The sequence below is a fragment of the Pristis pectinata genome, chromosome 20 (genome assembly GCF_009764475.1).
Source record: "Pristis pectinata isolate sPriPec2 chromosome 20, sPriPec2.1.pri, whole genome shotgun sequence".
Taxonomy (NCBI): domain Eukaryota; kingdom Metazoa; phylum Chordata; class Chondrichthyes; order Rhinopristiformes; family Pristidae; genus Pristis; species Pristis pectinata.
The window spans coordinates 32,858,848-32,869,283 of NC_067424.1; the positions used below are offsets into that span (position 1 = coordinate 32,858,848).

The 10,436-nt window shown below is 44.9% G+C and overlaps 1 protein-coding gene across 4 annotated transcripts in view; it reads right to left on the reverse strand.

Moving 5' to 3' along the window:
- LOC127580744 (transcriptional enhancer factor TEF-5-like) overlaps positions 1-6,418 on the reverse strand; it is a 248,985-nt gene extending 242,567 nt beyond the window's left edge. The window contains exons 1-2 of one of the 4 annotated variants that reach the window (XM_052034554.1): positions 5,854-6,418; positions 4,939-5,120 (exon numbers count right to left, since the gene is read on the reverse strand). The gene's annotated coding sequence lies outside the window, so the exon portion shown is untranslated. Of the gene's footprint in view, positions 1-4,938; positions 5,121-5,402; positions 5,768-5,853 lie in introns of those variants that run through there. The other 3 variants (XM_052034555.1, XM_052034553.1, XM_052034556.1) reach the window with 3 other exon arrangements.
- Positions 6,419-10,436: the final 4,018 nt, after the last annotated feature.

A 10,436-nucleotide genomic window follows, 5' to 3' on the forward strand; every position in this document is an offset into this window, starting at 1 on the left:
AACAATAATTAATCCCCAGCAGGTAGCGAGTTTACCCATCGCTCCTGCGTACATCAGCTGAGAAGTTCTGGTGATAGGGCACTTATCAGTGGCTAACCTGGGAGCCAATCTTCACTCACAAACCCCAGTGAAGCTGCGCTCAGCACCAACTGGATGCTGCCACATTCTCGGCCCCTTAGCTCTACTCTTCCGTTATTGTCACTTCAGCAGTTCTTTTTGCACTACCTCAGATCGCACACCGATAATTTGCACCGTTCCATTGTTGTTGCATTCGTCACTGTATTTATAGTTGTATTCCTTATTACCATGTATACCATTTACTCTGTGAGGTTCTCATGAGCAATTTTATTGCACCATGATATATACAACAATAAACTAATCTGAATGAATTTATTATCCATTGTTTGCACAGGACACTCAAAGAGACAGGAGGAGTTGTAGGACAGCATAACTCACAGATGCCTGTGTGATTTAACACAGATACACAGACGTATGTATAAAATCTACACATACAAGACTATTTTTTCACTCTGACCCTGACAGTTTATTTGCTTTAACGAAACTCGTGGGTGCCTACTTCCAGTGCTGGGGATATTTTTTTTCTACCTTCCCTGTTTTCTTTATGACAATATTTTTAAGGCAGAGGTCAATAAATTCTTAATGAGCAAGGGGGTGAAAGGTTACTAGAGGTAGACAGGAACGCAGAGTTAGATCACCCATGATCTTATTAAATGGCAGAACAGGACTGAGGGGCCGAATGGCCTCCTCCTGCTCCTAATTTGTATGTCGTTTACATCAAATCCACAGAATGAGGGAGTACAATCTGATTTCATAGAATTCCAAACAGGCCATTCAGTGCAATCAGTCCACACTGGAAAAGATGTTCTACTCAAGCATTTGCCAGCACTACCCACAACCCTTTATCTTGCTTTCCTTTAATCCATGTGTACTACACACTCCAACCAACTCGTGTGCTGCCAAGTTCCACATTCTCACCACTTAAAGTTATTTCTTCTAAATTCCCTGCCTGCTTTCTTGGTTACTATCTCACTCTAATGGACTCCAGCTTTTCTCCTCCACATCTCTAAATTTTCTGTCCTCTTTCAAAACTCTAACTTTAGAAGCTCCTACAAGGTCGCTCCTCAATCTTCCACCGAGCCTGTGGTCGTCGATGAGCCACAGGGTGACAGGAGGCGAGGTCACACACCAGCAGCCAGGCCTTCCATCAGTCAAGGAAAGGGGCACAGGACCAAGGAGCCAAGAACCAAAACAAGATTCATAACCCACCAACTGTCTGATGCACTCAGTGGCTAATGCTAAACACTGTTTTATGTGGCATACATCTGTTACAGGGCCTGGAAGAGCTTCCTTAATGACTCAATGATAAGTGATTGACCTAGTGCAGAACTGAGCCATAGAGACAAGGAAAGTCCTAAGGTTGGCTCACACTGCATTGAGCTAGCAGATTTTTAATGTGGTGGCATTATGAAAGCTCTAACTGTCCTTCACATCTTCAAGCAAAAGGGACGCAACAGTAGACAGAACCCTAATCTCCACCATCTACTGACCTCTACCAGAATTGGGTCAATTCTTGTATATCAAGCACATTGTAAGTTCTTATCAACATTAAACTCAGGGCAAGGAGGCCAGTAACCAGGGGATACCACATTTAAGATCATTGGAAAAGAACCAAGTAGGAGACAAGTGAAAGCGTTTTCTCTTTTTTTTAAAAAACACACACACACACAAACTTTTTTTAAAATCCAAAACATGCAGCCTGAAAGGGTGACAGAACCAGGTTCAATAGTAATCTTCAAAGTGAATAAATCAGTGAAACAGATACTTGCAGGACTTTGGAGAAAGTACAAGGGACCAACTGGACAGTTCTTTCAAAGAGCCAACACAGGCACAATGGGCCAAACAGTCTCTTTGGTGAATTATTCTGTAGATCAGTTCCGCACACAGTCAATGACCTCCTGACATTGACTTGCTAGATTCACTCACGAGAACAGCCATACAGATCTCACACATTCCCAATGACAGTGCTGAACCCGTAGTCCAGTGCTGGCCACTTTACTAAACTGGTTTAACACTGCTTTCCTTTCAATTGATAGCCAAACTCTGATGATTAATAGAATAATTTTTATAAACGATGGTCAAACTATAACCAGCACACTAATGCTTTAAAATGATGGCCAAGCTCCAATTCACTTAAAAATCTATTACCGCATTTTCTTTTGTTCAATATGATTGATTACTTTTGATATTTCAGAAACAAACCAGTACCAGAGAGTGAATTATCCACAAACTTGCCCATTGAAAAACGTTCTCTTTACAAAAAAGATAATTGCCCTTTCATTCCCTGCCAGAATTCCTGCAGAAAATCCCATAAATAGTGATTAACTTCCAGCAGGTTAACTTAGACATTAAAGTCACAATCATTTTTCAACCACCAATGTTCAAAACAAAACAGAGCTTCTAAGCTTTGTCTGACTCTCCCTCTCAACATTTCCAATGTTGCTGGGCATAATGCATCATTGCTGAGCTTTCATTTCCTGCTACTCCTAACTCCAGAGTGTGCCATTTTACACTCTTTCTTCTCATCTCCTTACTGCTTAAGTCACAACTCACTAGAGTGTCTCCCTCTCCAACCCAAAACTTGATTTCATTATCTTCCACCATCTCCTCTTCCTGTATTTTTTTCCCCACCAATCCCAAGTTTCATATCATCTAATTGCCACTCCCTAACTTCTCTTATCTACTTGTCACTTATCCTAAGGGTAGGAGGTGAGTAGGCAGCCCGTCAAGTCAATTAAAATCACAACTGCACTGCAACATTTTTACCCACTACGCTCCACATTCCTACATACCCTGAGCCAATTCAGTCTTGGAAACAGAAACAGAAAATGCTAGACACACACCGCACTTCAGGCAGCACATGTGGAAACAGAAATAATTAACATTTCAGACCTGAAACATTAACTGTTTCTCTCTCCAGAGTTGCTGCCTGACCTGCTGAGTGGTTCCAGTATCTTCTGCTTTTTTTAACTTCAGATTTCCTACATCTGCAGTTTATATCTGGTCAACTAATCTTTTGCATCTTCAGCCATTTTGCTGAGGGGTGGCAGAAACTTTGTGCAGGAAGGATTCAGATTTCTAGTCTCCTTTGTGTGTGTGGGGGGGGGGGAGGGGGAGGGGGAGGGGGAAATGCCTCCAGATTGTGCCTTCGAGCATCTTAGTGCTGTCCTGAACTTGGGTGAAGGTGGAACAGTGCAGCACAGGAACAGGCCCTTCGGCCCACGATGTCTGTGCCCAACATGATGCCAAATTAAACTAAATCCCTTCTGCCTGCACACCATCCATATCCCTCCATACTGATGTGCCTACCGAAAGCCTTAACAGTAACTATTGCATCCGCTTCCACCACCCCAGGCAGCGCATTCCAGGCACCCACTGCTCTCTGTGTAAAAAAAACTTGCCCCACACGTCCTTCAAACTTTTCCCCCTTCCACCTTAAATACATGTCCTCCAGTACTTGACATTTCTCCCCTGAGGTTTCCCAATTTATATGCATTAAAAAAATCAACAGCGCTCATGAATTTGAAGGCAGTGGCTCAATATTAATGGCTGACAAAATAAATGGTGTGGGACCCCCCCCCCCCCACCACCACCACCACCACCACCACCCCCACCCCCACCCCCACCCCATTTCACCCACTGAAGTTGCGCTCCCCTGGACTACGAGGTAACCGATTGTCAGGGTGGTGACAGAGATTGTGGAGGCGAAGGGCAGTTGTCCCCGTCACCTGGTCAGGAGGCTGAGGAAGCTGCCGGAGAAGCCTCCCCAGACGCAGGACAGAGGTTCGAACCTTGGATTGGCGGTGGACTTTACACAGCTTGTCGGTGCCGGGGAGAACCATAGCAAACTTTCTTATACGTTGTGGGGTTTGTTGGGGGGGGGGGGGGGGGAGTTTCAGCAATTTTTATGCCAGTGTCACTCTGAGCCCTTGATGCAAAAATACATTAAAATAAAACGTGGTGATTCGTTGCTGGGGCCATTCCTGCAATATTAGCAGTCTTCATCCTAACCACTTAACAAGCATTTCCTGTAACCAGTGTATCAGCACAACTCAAGAAACATACAGGCAGTAATCCACACACACAGAAACAAAGATCACACCTCGTAAAATCCAAGGGTAAAGTTATTCCCATCAGCGGGATGGGTTCTGAAATGGGATTCCAGCGTTGCGTGTATCTATTTTAACAGTGTAAAATTGATAGTTTTGCTGTCACGTTATGCCGACCTATGCTAGAAAGATGCAATATCTTCCTCCATTCCGGATTCAAATTCGTGTATCAAACCTGCGTCCTCAGACTAAACAGCCAGGGACGGCGGGATCGGGGCCACGGGATCATTAGGAAATAACTCAAGAATAGATTAGCAGAGAGAAAATAAGATCCCAAATACAGTCAGAGCACCGCTGGCGAAATCCCTACCGCAAGAACACAGTGCGGAGGGGAGAGAGGGAGGGAGAGGACATGGATATTGGATCGGGGCGCAGCCGCCTTCCACGGAGAACTGGAAGTTCGGGAGCAAATTAAGTAGGAAAAGGAAACTGGAGATTGTTTTCTTGTGTTTCCTTTCAGCCATACCGAGTGCCGGGGGAGATGAGGGGGGGACTATATTTAGCATGAAGCAGCCACTCTCTCATTTCCCCCCTTGCACCCTATTCTACCAAATGACATTTGGATTTAGCTTCGCATCCATGAACGATTCGAAACCCAAGCTGTTCATGCACAGATAAGAGCGCAATGAATAATAAATGAAACAAACGTGCGGGGTAAGAGGGAAGATACGATATCTTTTCAAAGAACACAATCTCAACTGCGACAGGGTTAAAAATAAACCAGCCACGGGCAAGAAATCGTTTCACTTACCCTGGTAAAACCTCCAAAAAAACGGGTGGGCAAACTTCCGATCTCCGATATTTATCCAAGTGACCTCCAAGCCGATAGAGGTGTTCTTTCTCTCGTCCGCAGGAAACAATCTTTGACTTGGAAACAACAGCAACAACAAAAAGTTTCTGGAGCCCGAGTAAACTTTGGAAAACTTTCCGCAGCTGCGTGTGTGAGAGGGAGGAGAGAGAAAAAAACATGGTAACTGGTCAGAAATTAAGTCCCACTACAAGCAGGGAGAGTAGAAGAGACAAGCAAGCATAAAATACTTCTGCACATGAATCATTTTCTTTCCCCCCTCTCTTTTTCCTGCGGAAGTTCGTCTTTAAAAAATGTAAAATATGACAAAGATTTGTTCAGACCTCTCGCTCTCCCTCCCTGCGCCGATTTCAGTGGCGCGGATTCCGCGGTGAAATTGACCCAAATGAAATTGACAAAAGACTCACCAACTCAAAAGTGCCCGGACTCTATAAACAAGGAGGGGGAAAATTCCCGAGACGGCGAGCTGTGGCTGAAAGGATTCGTACGATTTTTTAAAAATATAGATATATTTTGTTCAAAGCTACAACAAAAACTGAAACTTGTTCGCTTCCAGATGGATTATTTTTATATTTCCCGAGGTTGACAGCGAAGTGGAATTTCAAGAATGAGATTTGGTATGAAATCAATCTCGCTCCAGAACTACTCTAGAGGAGGAGCCAAACAACTTCGTCTCGGGAGAAGTTCGTCAACCTCTCTCTCTCTCTCTCTCTGCTCCAAACGCCACCAAGTTAGTTGCGTCCGCCGGCAGGAACACGCAGTGTGTCGCTTTTGTGAATATTGTGTGTGTGTGTGTGTGCGCCGGGGCTCCCAGTGTGTTGGGGGAGGTTGTTTGAAGGGTCAATATTCGTGCCTTACCCCTCTGGGACCGCGCTCTACTCTCTCAACAAGCCCTCCATTAGTTGGCGATCCCTTGAAATTGGACAAGGGAAGTTGTGTTCACTCCCACATCTTAAAGCGGTACTACTATTGCACCCTGACGTCAGATTTTTCGGAAACTTTTTTTTCCCCTCTCGTCCCTCGTCGACCAAAGAACTCCAATGGATTGCAGGGAAGAGCTTGGTGTAAACTCGTGAGTTCAACCTCCCAATAAAGGCGCCATCTAAAGAGAGGCAGGGTGTGTAAATCGATTCCCCTGCAACTCCCAAGGAGCAAGGACCCCGGTTGGCAGAGAGGGAGCCCCCACCCGGCCGAGATAGGAACAGATTTAGGAGAATCAGTCTCTTTCCAAAGTTTTTTTGGGATGTGGCACCCTCGGTATTTATTACCTGTCCCTTAACTGCCCTTGAGGAGGTGGTGGTGAGCTGTCATCGTGGCCTGGTACGGCAGTTCCAACGCACAGGAATGCAAGAGGCTGCAGAGAGCGGTGGGCACAGCCTGGCCCATCACAGGCACAGCCCTCTCCACCACTGAGAGCATTCTACAGGAGGTGCTACCTCAAGAAGGCGACATCTATCTTTTTCAATCTTTTTATTAGTTTTCAAATTAATACAGATTAATATATAACATCAATGTTTGTACATGTAATACAAAGAGGTCAGGAGAACAATCATGGCATAGATAATCATAAAGAACAATAAGATATTTTTTAAAATCAGTAGATCCCACGATCTCTTTGTAAATGAACATAATATAAAAGAAAGGAAAGAAAAAGATTTATTATATATATCTAAAAGAAAAGAAAGAAAAAATCCCCAAATCAATAAGAAAAATTATAAACAATATATCAAACCAAACTAAACTAAACAGAAAACTTTCAAAAAAAAACAAGAAAAAAAGACTGGACTGAAATTTCTCAGTAGAAACAGAGCAATATTATGTCGTCAGGCGACATATATCATCAAGGATCCCCACTGGCCGGGTCATGCCCTCTTTTTGCTGCTACCCTCGGGCAGGAGGTGCAGAAGCCTGAAGTCCCACACCACCAGGGTCAGGAACAGTGACTTTCCTGCACCCATCAGGTTCTTTAACTGACCTGCTGTTGGATCCGGTTATTTCCGAATCCACAGGTTCTTTCAGGAGTCCAAGAATGAGCTGAAAACAACTTGGTGCTTCACAGTTTTATTGGAAGTTAAAACAAAGCACATGGCACTAGCTTTACTACTGGGAGGTGAGCCGAGACAAAAGGAACTAAAGATGAGCTAGGGCTGGGGGCAGGGGCAGTGGTGGGGGGAGAGAAAAGAGAACAAGAAAGAGATTAACAAAAAACGACACCTTTTACACCTGAGATAAGAGGTACTCCTTAGCTAACAATAGTCCAATCAGGAAACCTATTAGAAACCTGTGGCAAAACCAACCAATGAGAAAACACATATTCACCTGATGGACGAACCAATGAGCTAGGAAGCAGCCATTCCTTGTGCAGTTTCTTGAGGTGTGTTAAACACTATACATGTTAAAAAACTACTAAAAACAGTCGAATCCAAAACTGCACAACCCTAAACCTACCTCAGCAATAGAACACTACAGACCACCTCTTGCACTACTGTGGACTTGTCTCTGATTGTTCTAGTTTGCACTAATATGTTGTTTTGCACGGTCTTTTTTTTCTCTTCACTGTCTTATATAATGAATGTAGAATTTATGTTCTGTGTGTTGTCTGTACCTATGTGCCTGTGATGCTGCTGCAAGCAGGTTTTTCCAACAACCCGGGCTCAATTCCAGCCGCTGTCTGTGAGGAGTTTGTATGTTCTCCCCGTGTCTGTGTGGGTTTCCTCCGGGTGCTCCGGTTTCCTCCCACATTCCAAAAATGCACAGGTTAGGAGCTGTGGGCATGCTATGTTGGCGCCGGAAGAGTGGTGACACTTGCGGGCTGCCCCCAGCACATTCTCAGTAGCACAAAAAGACATTTCACTGTGTGTTTCGATGTACATGTGACTAATAAATAAATAAATATCTTCTTCATTGTACCTGTACCTCACCATACTTGGCCACATGACAATAAACTCGACTTGACTTGACTTCTTGAATCAGTGGCTACCACTGTCAATAACAGTTTCCGTCACTCTGCTGATGATGGTGAATAAGCAGAATAAGTGGTAAATATCAGATTGGATTTGTCCTGCTTTTTGTGTACAGTATGTACCCGGAGAATTGTTTGCATGGCCAGGTAGATGCCTGTGTTGTAAGTGTACTGCCACAGCTTGCTAAAGGCACCCTCACAGACGCTGCTTGACCCACTGAGTTCCTCCAGCAGATCGTTTGTTGCTAAAGGCACAGCTGGATCCACAGCTGGACATCTGCAGTCTCTTGTGTCTTCGCAGCTGGACTGCTGTCTGACCCATGCAGCCTTTGCTGTATCCAGCACTCTCAGCCATTTCCCTTGATCGCGAATTGGCTGAAGACTGGCTTCTGAGGTAGTGGAGATCTAACAGGGAGCAGAGATGGATCAGCCACTCAGCACTTTGTGGCTAAATGTGGTAGCAAATGCCTCAGTCTTGTCTTTAACACACATGCTGAGCCCCATCATTGTTGAGGATGGGGATGCTCTTGGAGTCTTCCCCACTGGCTGTTTTATCATCCACCTCTATTCACAAACTGATGCGGCCAGACCACAGAGTCTCAAACAGCCCCATCCGATGTGGGTTGATCCAACATGCCCTTTGCACATGCTGAAGCTGTGAAACGGCAGCTCTGCTGGCAGTGCCAGCATGCTGTCTTGCACCTGAAATATTAACTCTGTTTCTCTTCCCACAGATGCTGCCTGGCCTGCTGAGTGTTTCCAGCATTTTCAGATTTTATTTCAGATTTTCAGCATCTACAGGTATTTTGATTTTCTGAATCAGGTTTCAAATGACAGTGGACAAACTGCTAACTGCAGGAGGCAGCTCCAGGAACATTCCCCATGTTCAACATGAATTCCCATGTTACAGCTTCACCTGATGTTTTGGTACACCTGAATGCTCTCCTGCACTCACTGAACCCCTTGCTTGATAGCAACAGTAGAGTGAGGGATATATCAGGACTTGACGTTACAGATTGAGGCGTTGTACATATCTGCTGTTGATGATGATTCCCCAGCACCTCACACATGCCCAGTTTTAAGTCTGCCAATGCTTCAACCTTGTCTTTAGCAGTCACTACTGCTAAATACCCTTTAATAAATACCCATTAATAAAATACCCTTTATGAGGATATTGCCAGGACTCGTGGGTTTGAGTTATAGAGGTAGGCCGAGCAGGCTAGGACTTTATTCATTGGAGCGCAAGAGACTGAGGGGTGATCTGACAGAGATGGATAAAACCGTGAAGGTCATGGATAGGGTGAATATACACAGTCTTTTTCCCAGGGTTGGGGAATCAAGAACTAGATGGCATAGGTTTAAGCTGAGAGAGGAGGATGGGGACCTTCTAACCCCTCCTGTTTGTCCACCACATCAAAAAGAGAAACCTGCAGATACTGCAAATCTGAAATAAAGGTAGAAAGTGCTGGAAACAGCAGCTCAGGCAGCATCTTGTGGAAAGAGAAAGAGTTAACGTCTCAGGTGTCAGAGCTACTAGACCCGCTGCCTCACAGCGCCAGTGACCAGGGTTCAATCCTTACCTCTGGTGCTGTCTGTGGAGTTTGCACGCTCACCCTATGACCATATGGTTTTTCCAAGGGTGCTCCAGTTTCTTCCCACATCCCAAAAATATGTGGGTTGGCTGCTTAATTGTCTCGTTTGCCTGCACATGGTGGGGGGTAAGGGGGTGTTGACAAAAATGGGCAGAGAGTAAAATGGGATTAGTGTAAATGGGCGCTTGATGGTCAGCATGGACTCAGTGGGCCAAAGGGCCTGTTTCCATGCTGTGTGCCTCCACTACTCTTCTCCAGAACTGGGAGAGGGAAACAAACCAGTTTGACTCTTTTTCACCCTTGTGTTCGTCCTGAACCATTAACCCCGCTTCTCCATCCACAGATGCTGTCTGACCTGCTGAGTGTTTCCAGGATTTTGTGTTTCTACAACTAGAAACTGTCCTATTTTGCACAGTAGTGCCACACAACATGAAGGAGCACGTCCTCGTTGTAAAGACGGAACATTACCTCCACAGGGACTGTGCTCTGATCCCACCTACCAGTCCTGTCATTAAAGATCACCTGCCTTTCAGCTGAACCACTAACCATAATTTGATCCGTCTGTTTAGCTGCCGAACTGGTTGAACCACTTGAAATTGAACAACAAGTTGTTCTAGTTAGTTAACCTCCCATTACTGAAACCAGATTAACTGGTCATTCATCCCATTGATGTTTGTGGATCAGTATTTGCTTCCATGACAACAACCATTGTAATGCAAAGTGGTTTCTTGCAGAGTGCAGGTAGCACTCAGATTGTTCTGAGACACGTTCCCTTGGTTTTCCTGCTTTTGTTTCAGAGTCTCCCGAATTCATAGGTAGGGTATGAAATAGGCCATTTACAAAATATATGCTCCTCTGTTTGGCCCCAGCAACAAGGTTCAAGATGA